Consider the following 12,021-nt stretch of genomic DNA (forward strand, 5'->3'; position numbering starts at 1 on the left):
GTTGTCTGATTCCGTTCCCCGTTCTGGTGTCCGTATGCGCCAGTGTTACAAAAACAAAAGACAAAAACTAAAATAAATACAAAAAAAGCCTTACCCCACCCCCCCAAACCCACCCACCCCCCCACCCCCAAAAATGAAAACATTTTAAAGTTGATCTTGTTACTGTACTTGTGATGTTACCTTTTTATTAAAGTACCGTACAGTATCTGTGATGTTGGCTTTTTTTATTACAGTACCTGTATGCGTGATGTTACATTTTCCTACGGATTTCCTCAGCCGTAAATAAAACGTATTTCTTCAAATAAACCTGATGTGGTGTCCAATTTTTGTATTCCCAACTGCCGTATAGTGTATACTGTACTCTATGAATTAGTACTACTGTATGGGGAAAATTCAATTAAGAGTGGTTGGGAGATTGTATTGCTACAATGTCCAGTACAGTATGTTCAATCTACAGTACTGTACTGTATGTTTAATCTACTGTAAAATAGTGTCCTAGTCCCTTGCATTGTACTGCTGCCATGTCCCTTGATGCACCTTTCTGCACTCTGTGTAAAGCACACTTACTGCACTGTACGCATGGGGTACTGTAGGTAGATGTACAGTTTGAAACAGTGATAAGACAGAGAAGTGTACCTATTGGATGGTTGTCTTAAAATTCTTGTAATGGATGATTGTCATGTGCTCTCATGCATTACCAGAATTTCATTCCTAACAGCCAGATCTGGCAGATTATCTGACAAATAATTGTATGGCATACAGTATGCCTAGCTTATAAATGACCTGAGATTGTCATACAGTAAGGTACTGTCCCATGCAGTAAAAACTAACAAGATACAATGGAGTAGAACAAATAATTTTATTGTACAAAATGTACAGAAAAAAACATTAAATAAAACATTAAACAAATTAAATCATTCTAAAAATGGCATTAAATAAATGCTCCACTAGCATGTGAAGCAAAACCCTCAGGGCCTGGAGGGCGACCTGCAACTGTTCTGTAGGGGGTAAAAAAGGACAGTATTACAACACAAATATACTGTACAGTGTGTAGTAGTGGTAATACAGTACTGCACTCTATATTAGAAAATCTTGATATTCACAATGTACTGTATTGTCACTACTATAAACAGAACACTACTGTACGCTGTCAAGGTAATTTAAGCATTGCTATAGTCTACCTCTAGTATAAGTGGGCTGCTGGGTGCCAGTGCCTGGGCCAGGCCACTTTTCTTGGCCCTGTCTGGGCCTGCATAAATCATTGGCTCTGTATTGGAGAAAAAAAAATTAGTCACATTCCAATACTATATAATTACTACTGGTACAGTATTATATAGAGATGTGCGGCTGGCACTTTTCATGTTTCGTGTTTTGGTTTTGGTTCTAATTCCACTTTCGTGTTTTGGTTTTGGTTGTATGACTAAGCCAAGCGACACAAACAACTGGCCCATCTAGGCGTGGCACTGCAGTGGCAGACAGGAGGGCAGATATTTAAAAAAAGGCCTCAAACAGCACATCATGCAAAGAAGAAAAAGAATTGCAATGAGTTAGTTGTATGACTAAGCCAAGTGACACAAACAATTGGCCCATCTAGGCGTGGCACTGCAGTAGTAGACAGGAGGGCAGTTATAAAAAAAGGCCCCAAACAGCATATCATGCAAAGAAGAAAAAAGAATTGCAATGAGCTAGTTGTATGACTAAGCCAAGCAACACAAACAATTGGCCCATCTAGGCGTGGCACTGCAGTGGTAGACAGGAGGGCAGCTATAAAAAAAGGCCCCAAACAGCACATCATGCAAAGAAGAAAAAGAATTGCAATGAGGTAGTTGTATGACTAAGCCAAGCAACACAAACAACTGGCCCATCTAGGCGTGGCACTGCAGTGGCAGACAGGAGGGCAGATATAAAAAAAGGCCCCAAACAGCACATCATGCAAAGAAGAAAAAGATTTGCAATGAGGTAGTTGTATGACTAAGCCAAGCGACACAAACAACTGGCCCATCTAGGCGTGGCACTGCAGTGGCAGACAGGAGGGCAGATATTAAAAAAAAAAGGCCTTAAACAGCATATCATGCAAAGAAGAAAAAGAATTGCAATGAGGTAGTTGTATGACTAAGCCAAGTGACACAAACAATTGGCCCATCTAGGCGTGGCACTGCAGTGGCAGACAGGAGGGCAGATATTAAAAAAAAAAGGCCTTAAACAGCATATCATGCAAAGAAGAAAAAGAATTGCAATGAGGTAGTTGTATGACTAAGCCAAGCGACACAAACAATTGGCCCATCTAGGCATGGCACTGCAGTAGTAGACAGGAGGGCAGTTATAAAAAAAGGCCCCAAACAGCATATCATGCAAAGAAGAAAAAAGAATTGCAATGAGGTAGTTGTATGACTAAGCCAAGCAACACAAACAACTGGCCCATCTAGGCATGGCACTGCAGTGGTAGACAGGAGGGCAGCTATAAAAAAAGGCCCCTAACAGCATATCATGCAAAGAAGAAAAAAGAATTGCAATGAGGTAGTTGTATGACTAAGCCAAGTGACACAAACAATTGGCCCATCTAGGCGTGGCACTGCAGTAGTAGACAGGAGGGCAGTTATAAAAAAAAAGGCCCCAAACAGCATATCATGCAAAGAAGAAAAAAGAATTGCAATGAGCTAGTTGTATGACTAAGCCAAGCAACACAAACAATTGGCCCATCTAGGCGTGGCACTGCTGTGGTAGACAGGAGGGCAGCTATAAAAAAAGGCCCCAAACAGCATATCATGCAAAGAAGAAAAAAGAATTGCAATGAGGTAGTTGTATGACTAAGCCAAGCAACACAAACAACTGGCCCATCTAGGCGTAACACTGCAGTGGCAGACAGGAGGGCAGATATAAAAAAAAGGCCCCAAACAGCACATCATGCAAAGAAGAAAAAGATTTGCAATGAGGTAGTTGTATGACTAAGCCAAGCGACACAAACAACTGGCCCATCTAGGCGTGGCACTGCAGTGGCAGAGAGGAGGGCAGATATTTAAAAAAAAAGGCCTTAAACAGCATATCATGCAAAGAAGAAAAAGAATTGCAATGAGGTAGTTGTATGACTAAGCCAAGTGACACAAACAATTGGCCCATCTAGGCGTGGCACTGCAGTAGTAGACAGGAGGGCAGTTATAAAAAAAGGCCCCAAACAGCATATCATGCAAAGAAGAAAAAAGAATTGCAATGAGGTAGTTGTATGACTAAGCCAAGCAACACAAACAATTGGCCCATCTAGGCGTGACACTGCAGTGGCAGACAGGAGGGCAGATATAAAAAAAGGCCCCAAACAGCATATCATGCAAAGAAGAAAAAAGAATTGCAATGAGGTAGTTGTATGACTAAGCCAAGCAACACAAACAATTGGCCCATCTAGGCGTGGCACTGCAGTGGCAGACAGGAGGGCAGATATAAAAAAAAGGCCCCAAACCGCACATCATGTAAAGAAGAAAAAGAATTGCAATGAGGAAGTTGTATGACTAAGCCAAGCGACACAAACAATTGGCCCATCTAGGCGTGGCTCTGCAGTGTCGGACAGGAGGGCAGATATAAAAAAAGGCCCCTAACAGCACATGATGCAAAGACGAAAAAAAGGTGCACCGAGGTTGCTGTATGACTAAGCTAAGCGACACAACCACCTGGCCCATCTAATAGTGTCACACAATGGCTGAATGTCGAGAGTGGACCGCAATTATTCGGTCCACTGACAGCATCTCCAGCACGCTCCAGTCACATTTTAAAAAATTCTGCAATTGGTGGACTTATACGGCAGTACCCCAGGACTAATACAGCAGTACCCCATGACTCATACAGCAGTTTTAGACAGGATGCCACTTTTCAAAAACTAGGCCCCAAACAGCACCTCATGCAAATATGTCAAAAAGGTGCAATGAGGTAGCTGTATGACTAAGCCAAGCGACACAAACAATTCCAACTGGAATTATACGTCCAAATCACTGCAATTAATTGGCAAAATCACTGTAATTATACATCCAAATCACTGGAATTAATTGGCAAAATCACTGGAATTAATAATTATACGTCCAAATCACTGGAATTAATTGGCAAAATCACTGTAATTATATGTCCAGATCGCTGGAATTAATTGGCAAAATCACTGTAATTATACATCCAAATCACTGGAATTAATTGGCAAAATCACTGTAATTAATAATTATACGTCCAAATCACTGAAATTAATTGGCAAAATCACAGTAATTATATGTCCAAATCACTGGAATTAATTGGCAAAATCACTGTAATTATACGTCCAAATCACTGGAATCAAATGGCAAGATCTCGCTATCGCCTGCCTAGTGAAGTGGAATCTAGATGGGATATGGTACCGGGGACACAATACCTCCATCAATTGTCTAAATCCCACTGCACTAATGGCAGATACCGGACTCACGTCTAACACAAACATAAGTGTCAAGGCCTCAGTTATGAGGGCTTCCATCGTCATGTGAAGCTGAACCACTAGTCATGAACATAGGCCAGGGCATCAGCCGTTCCTTGCCACTCCGTTTCGTAAATGGCATATTGGCAAGTTTATGTTTCTCCTCAGACCATTTAAATTTCTTTTTTTTGGGTCTTTTTACTGAACTTTGTCTTTTTGGATTTTACATGCCCTCTTCTGTCACATTGGGCATCGGCCTTGGCAGACGATGTTGACGGCATTTCATTGTCTATGTCATGGCTAGTGGCAGCAGCTTCAGCACTAGGAGGAAGTGGTTCTTGATCTTTCCCTATTTTATCCTCCAAATTTTTGTTCTCCATTATGTTTCTGGAGTTATATTACACAATATGCAGCACAGGAATGACTGATAGCTGATGGCCAGGACACTACCACTGGTCTGATGCAGCACAACACAGCAACACTGTGAGGGACTTGTTGTTGTTGTTATTACTATTATTATTATTATTATTAGTATTATTATTATTAGTATTATTATTATTATTATGATACTGTAGCAGTGGACATAGCAGCAGCGTATACCACTGTGACTGCCTGCTCACTGGAATGACTGATGGCCAGGACACTACCACTGGTCTGATGCAGCACAACACAGCAACACTGTAAGGGACTTGTTGTTGTTATTATTATTGTTATTATTATTATACGGCATCAGTGGACATATAGCAGCAGCGTATACCACTGTGACTGCCTGGTCACTGGAATGACTGATGGCCAGGACACTACCACTGGTCTGACGCAGGACAACACAGCAACACTGTAAGGGACTTATTATACAGCAGCACTGGACATATGGCAGCAGAGGACACCACCATTGTGAATGGTCACTGGACTGACTAATGCACAGGACAATAGCACTGGTCTGATGCAGGACAACACAGATAATTATACAGCGGCACTGGGCATATGGCAGCAGATGACACCACCACTGTGAATGGTCACTGGATTGACTGATGCCCAGGACACTACCACTGGTCTGATGAAGGACAACACAGCAACACTGTAAGGGACTTATTATACAGCAGCACTGGACATATGGCAGCAAAGGACACCACCGTGACTGATGCAGCACAACACACCACCACTGAACTGATGCAGCACAACACAGCACCACTGGACTGCACTGGACATATGGCAGCAAAGGACACCACCACTGTGATTGATGCAGCACAACACACCACCACTGAACTGATGCAGCACAACATAGCACCACTGGATAGCACTGGACATATGGCAGCAGAGGACACAAGCACTGTGACTGGACAGATTCTGCACAAGCCACGGACACTGAGGACACAGAGAATGGAGACATGTCCTCTCTGTACACTCTCCAATGCCGTAGTGAAAATGGTGGGGACGCGTGGCTCCTTATATGGAATCCAAATCCCACGAGAATCCGACTGCGGGATGATGACGTTTTGCCTCGTTCGGGTTTCCAAGTCAGGCGGGAAAACCATAGCCTGGCTCGGAACCAGACTCGAATGGTGAAGTTCGTTACGGTTCAGTTCTCTGAGAACCGAACCCGCTCATCTCTAGTATTATACTGTATTGCTGTTATTCAAAATAGAAAGTACTGTACAAGAGTTTAGCTCCATCATGTCACAATAAATTATCAAAGGAATAAAACACTGCAGTTCAAGAACAGATAATGGTAAATACTGTAGTGTAGTCATTTATGCATTAGCAGTCATGACATTTCATGACCGCTTCAGTGTGTCAAAAACAGAGGGTTACAGACAGTACAGTAGGTGGTGTTGTAGGGAGTACTATAAATAATAGTGGACTGTACTCAGAGCTGGCCCTAACCAGTATGATGCACTAGGCAAGATTTTGGCTGGTGCCCCCTTGCACAGACACTAGTTCTGCCTCTGACCCTGTACCCCTTTCCCAGCACCATCATCCCTCACCGATAGCAGTCCTCATTTTGGTGCTCCTACAGTACCAACTATATTTTAAATAGGAACAGTGTGCACATTCAGTGTGCAGCTCAAAACTAGGTGTCTTCTTGCTGGGAAGAGGCATGGCCACACAATAATACCCCCAGTTGAAATTGCGCCACACAGTACTGCAACTTTATTCACATTATACTGTATTATGCAATAGTGTCTCTTATTCACGTTACATCACACATTAGTACCACGTTACTGTACTTCTCACAGTAGTGCCCCTTATTCACAACATATTGCTCTTTATTCACATTAGACCACACAGTAGTGCCCTTTCTATTCATTACGCAACAAAGTACTGTAGTACCCCTTATACACATAATGCCGCAGATAGAGCCGCAGTCACACACAGAATATAGACATGCTGCATATCATGTTAATCAACAGAAGCTGCTTGTGCCCCTAGGCATTCTAGGCCCCTAGGCATTTGCAGAATATGCCTATGCCTAGGGCAGGCTCCGACTGTACTGTAAGTAACAGAAGGAAAAGCACAACAGGTAGGAGGGCCCTGCTCAAAAGATCTTATAATACTGTACAGCACATTGGGGGTAATTCAGACCTGATTGTACTACTGCATTCAGATATTAGCCCATGCAAGTGTGCAAATGCATGTGTATGCCGAGCTATGAAAATCCAGTATGTGCAGTCTGTGTGCAGCCCAGGACTTACTCCTACTGTGCGATGAGACCAGGCTGAGTGGGGACCGAGCTGACGTCAAACACCCTCCCTAAAAACTCGTGTCCAAATACGTTTTTCCAGACACTTCCAGTAAATGGTCAGTTTTCACCCACAATTGTCAATTACCTTGCGAACACCCATGCGATTGTTCTTGTTTGGTGGTGTGCGTGACCATTGCAATAGGCACAGCAGCCATCAGGTCTGAATCACCCCCACTGTACATTTGGATTACATACGCAATCCCGCCAGATGGGATACTGACTGTCTACAGTATATCCCAACAGCTGCATCCCTCCTGCCAGAACTCAAGCAGAGGGACGAGTGCTCCAAGTCTCCTTGCGGCCTTGTGCTCTCCCCACGCAGCAGACTTGGTGACTCGCATCGCTCCACACAGGATCTATTCTCACTCTATGGGTGTCGTGGACACCCACAAGTGGGAACAGAGCTTTAGCGCAGGGATTACGCCTATCAGCATTGTCACTGTTACCCCGACAGCCGGCATTTAACTGCAACCCATACATTCTAAAGGGAATGAGTAGAAAGACAGAAAGGGATAGACTGTCAGTATGAAAGAGAGGGGTAGGATGAAAGATGGCTGGGTGTGATGAAGAAGTAGGCCTTGGGGGTCATTCTGACCTGTTCGCTCGCTGCGTTTTAACGCAGCAGAGCAAATGGGTCCCTACAGTGCATGCGCCGGTGCTGTAGTGTGCCGGCGCATGCCAGATGGCCAAAGGCCGTAGCAGGAATGCGATCACCTCTGCCTGATTGACAGGCAGAGGCGATCGTTGGGCGGGAGGTGGCGGAACGGTGGTGTTTGGCCGCCATTTCGTGGGTTTAGTCAGGCCAACGCAGGCGTGGCCAGACCGAACGGGGGACAGGCCGCAGCGGCTGCATGATGTCACACGCAACCGCTGCAAGCCAGGTAGCGATGAGTAGCTCACGGTCAGCACGCTAAAGCTGCGCTGGCCGGGAGCTACTCTTGAAGTGCAAAGGCATCGCCGCTGTGCGATGCCTTTGCACTTCTGCAAGGGGGGAGCCGTACTTACATGCTGGGAGGGCTAGCCCTGTGCTGGGCGTTCTCCCACATGTCAGTGTGAATGATCGTAGCTGTGCTAAATTTAGCACAGCTGCGATTAACTCGGGATGACCCCCCTTTGAGAGCCTGTTTTACAACCAAGTTTAATATACAGTACTGTACAGTACTTTAGACATGGAGAATTCCAGAGATACAGTACAGTATAGTACAGTACAGTACTGTAGGGAGCAGCTTCTGCAAAATATTGGAGGTGGCAGTTTAAGTAAGAAATCAGTAGTCAGGATATGCAGCATGCATTTGTGGAGTGAAGAGGAGAGAATACAGTATGTAACTATGTACTGTAAGGTTATGTCAGAGGGTGTGAAGATGATCAGCTCAGTGTTGGACATCTTAGAGTACAGTAAGTTAGAGTACAGTACAGTGCATTATGTATTTTTCTTCTTACCAGGTGTCTCCTCCTCTGGTTGGCGATGGACTGGAAAAAGATAAAATACAGTTAGTCATATCAGTTTGACTTAAAACAATTTACCAAAAGTGTACTCAGACCACACCTCACCATCTGTGGGTAAAAGAAAATATACTGTATACAGTAAAAAGTATAGTAACAGTACACTAGTGTCCAGGCCCGGTGACAGGTGGGCGAAAAAGGGGATGCTTGTGACAGGCAACCTGATTCCAAAGTGCCCCAGACCTTCAGAAAATTTGTGAGTGGCCTGTATGCTGCTGATTATGACTAAGGTAGCGACTTTTTAAATTTTTAATTTTGTATACTGTACATATTTACAAAGTACAGTGCTGTAGGGCAGCTTACAGGGACAGTACTGTACTATATGTGCATGTGCTACCCATGTTCAAGATGGCATATTGTACAGTACAGTGAAAATATTTAGTTGTTACTGTACTGGTAATTTTTGGGATGACAGTATCAGCATAAGCATTCAACTGCGGTCCCCAAACAGATGCCGCTCCTAGGTACAGTACGTGCCTCTCGTGCCTAATGTGAAATTCATCACTGACAGTAGCTAGAGAGAGTGATGAATGGAGAGACAGTGTCAGGGAGAGGGAGAGAGAGAGAGAGAGAGAGAGAGAGAGAGAGAGAGAGGTAAATTTAGTAAGATGGGAGGTTTTTTTAGAATCGGTGATGTTGCCCATAGCAACAAATCAAATATTACCTACAGCATTATCATTTGTAAGTGTAGCTAGATAAATGTTAATTAATGTGGAATGTGATCGGTTGCTACTGTATGGGCAACATCAAAAAAACACCCATCTAAAGACCCCCATCCACTGATCCGATTTGTGCAATTTTCATCCGATTTCTACGCATTTGCCAGAAAAATCTGATGAAAAGTGTCACATCGGACGGCTACTCCGATTGCATCAGATCAATGTCAGTAATAATTCTTACCACTAACTATTGCCTCATCATCATCCTCCTCCTCCTCCTCCTCCTCCTCTGCGGCCTGTTCCAGTGTAGGGCCTGTGAATAAAAAAAATAATGACAAAAAAAGGTTAATTCCAGGAAATACTGTACTCTTTTCAACACAATACTGTACATAGAAACATACAATTTGACGGCAGATACTGTAAGAAAAACTTGGCCCATCTAGTCTGCCCCTTTTTTTACCATATTTTTATCTCAAACCTTATTTGATCCTTATTTCTTTATAAGGATTTCCTTATGTTTATCCCATGCATGTTTAAAGAGCTCGACTGTCTTAGCCTGTACCACCTCTGATGGTAGGCTATTCCTCTTGTCCACTACCCTTTCTGTGAAGTAATTTTTCCTCAAATGTTCCCTGAACCTCCCCCCCTCCAGTCTCAGTGCATGTCATTGTGTCCTATTGCTTCTCTTCATTTGGAGAATGTTTCCCTCCTGGACTTCATTAAAACCTTCGATACTGTACCTGTACTATATATTTGAAAGTTTTTATCATGTCCCCCCTTTCCCTTCTCTTCTCCAAACTATACGTATTGAGATTTTTTAGTCATTCTGGGTATGTTTTGTGATGTAGGCCATCACAATACAATACAGTACAGTACATGAAACTTTCAATTGCATCCCCACTGCAAAGTCCACACATGCTGGACAGTATCCTCACGTCTTCAGTACAGTATCAATGGCTTTTTCCCTATAGACTGTAAGCTTGCGAGCAGGGCGTTCCCACCTCCATGACTGGCTGTTATTACCCACTACTGTACATACAGCACTGTTACAACCAGTGACAGACTGGGGCTATATATCGGCCCAGGCATTCGTGAGCGCGCTTGTGCTTAAGGAGCGTGCACTCATCATGGGAGGCATGCGCGCATGTCACGGGGAAGCGCTGCCACAATATACGGGGCGTGCCACGAGTCATGGGGGCGTGGACTCATGGCACACCCCACTTACCATCGCAGTGGTTGTTGGGGGTGGTAGCGCACCTCAAATCAGGGGGCATGGACTCACGGCATGCCCCCATTTCCATGGAGACCAGTGTGGGCGGCTGAAGCAGAGAGCTGGAGGCTGTGCTGTGCTTGGCCTTCCCAGCTCTCTGAGGGACCGGATTGGCCCACCTGCCCATCGGCAGTAAAAAATCGAGTAAAAATTAACCCCCCCCACACACACGCCAACTACTGTACCCCCCAAAAGGCTAAAATATACATTCAGTATAGTACATTGTTTAGACTGTCTACAGTACTGTATTTCTGTTTCCAAACTGTACCGCACTGGAATTACTTGCTGGGAGTGGTGTGGTGGCGGCCGGAGGCTGCTATTCCTCCTCCTCCATGGCCTGTGACAGTGTAGGGTCTGTGAAAACAAAAATTCCATGAAATACTCTTTTCGACATGATTTCGCACACAGAGATGAAAAGGTTTCTTCACAGTAAGGACAATACTGTATGTGTTTGGAATTCCTTGTCTGAGAGAGTAGTAAAGGGGAAATCGGTCAATACTTTTAAGAATGGGCTAGATAAATTCATAATGGATAAGGATATAAAAGAGGAATAAACACAACGGCCATCATCCAGAGCAGATAAAATGAGTCCAAAAAAAAAAAAAAATACAGCATACAGTAGGAGACCACAAATAGCTTGAACCCGATGGACAAATTGTCTTTTTTAAAACTCAGAAACTACAGTACTGTATCTTACTATGTTACAGTACAGAACAGTACTGTAGTTTACTGTACTTATTGCACTGGTGCTCCTTCTCCGCCTCTACCTCCATGTCAAGAATGCCGAGGCCAGAATCAGGGGGTAGTGGAGGAGGGTTAGAATACTGTACCTCACCCTGTTGGGATTGCTGCAATCAGGATGTCGCTGTTGGTCACCTGACCGCTGGAATCCTGACTGCTGGTCATGCAAACCCAACCCATTGGTATAACACAATGTACAGTACAGTACAGTAATGCAGATTACTTACCAAGTTGGGGAGAAGGTTTCTCCTCCTCCTCACTGCTGTCAATGATAATTACTGAGTGGAAAATAAAAGATTATAAACAAAATACAGTAGAGTACAGTTACTACAAAATTGCATAGTAGTTTACAGTAGTACAGTGCTACAGGAGGCAGAGAGACATTCATAATACAGTAGGAGCAGAATGACTGTCCAGTGGTAGGGGACGTACAGTACTAAACTGTACCTGTATTTAAAATACCGGCTCTCAGGATCCCGACATTCAGATTGCCAAGGCCAGAATCAGAGTATGATTGGAGGGTTAGGCTAGTGGAGGGTGGTTAGGATGCACAATTTTGGGCACTATAGTACAAAATGGATATCGTGGAACTAGAAAAGGTTCAGAGGCAGGCGACCAAACTGATCAAGGGGATGGAGATGCTGGAATACGAGGAAAGGCTTGCTAGGCTAGGCATGTTTACATT

At 44.0% G+C, this 12,021-nt stretch overlaps 2 long non-coding RNA genes across 7 annotated transcripts in view; both read right to left on the bottom strand.

The window, feature by feature from the left end:
- Positions 1-916: 916 nt before the first annotated feature.
- Positions 917-8,634, bottom strand: LOC134958061 (uncharacterized). The gene is made up of 3 exons (XR_010186867.1): positions 8,604-8,634; positions 1,182-1,267; positions 917-998 (listed from the first exon to the last, which is right to left on the bottom strand). It is a non-coding gene; the product is annotated as an uncharacterized LOC134958061 (long non-coding RNA).
- A 932-nt stretch (positions 8,635-9,566) lies between these two features.
- LOC134958060 (uncharacterized) overlaps positions 9,567-12,021 on the bottom strand; it is a 34,432-nt gene continuing 31,977 nt past the window's right edge. For 4 of the 6 annotated variants that reach the window (XR_010186866.1, XR_010186861.1, XR_010186865.1 and 1 more), the window contains 3 exons: positions 11,564-11,614; positions 10,878-10,949; positions 9,567-9,638 (listed from right to left, as the gene is read on the bottom strand). This is a non-coding gene — a long non-coding RNA (uncharacterized LOC134958060). Of the gene's footprint in view, positions 9,639-10,863; positions 10,950-11,563; positions 11,615-12,021 lie in introns of all 6 variants that reach the window. The other 2 variants (XR_010186862.1, XR_010186863.1) reach the window with 2 other exon arrangements.

Source organism: Pseudophryne corroboree, chromosome 9 (assembly GCF_028390025.1).
Source record: "Pseudophryne corroboree isolate aPseCor3 chromosome 9, aPseCor3.hap2, whole genome shotgun sequence".
In the NCBI taxonomy this organism is placed as follows: Eukaryota; Metazoa; Chordata; class Amphibia; order Anura; family Myobatrachidae; genus Pseudophryne; species Pseudophryne corroboree.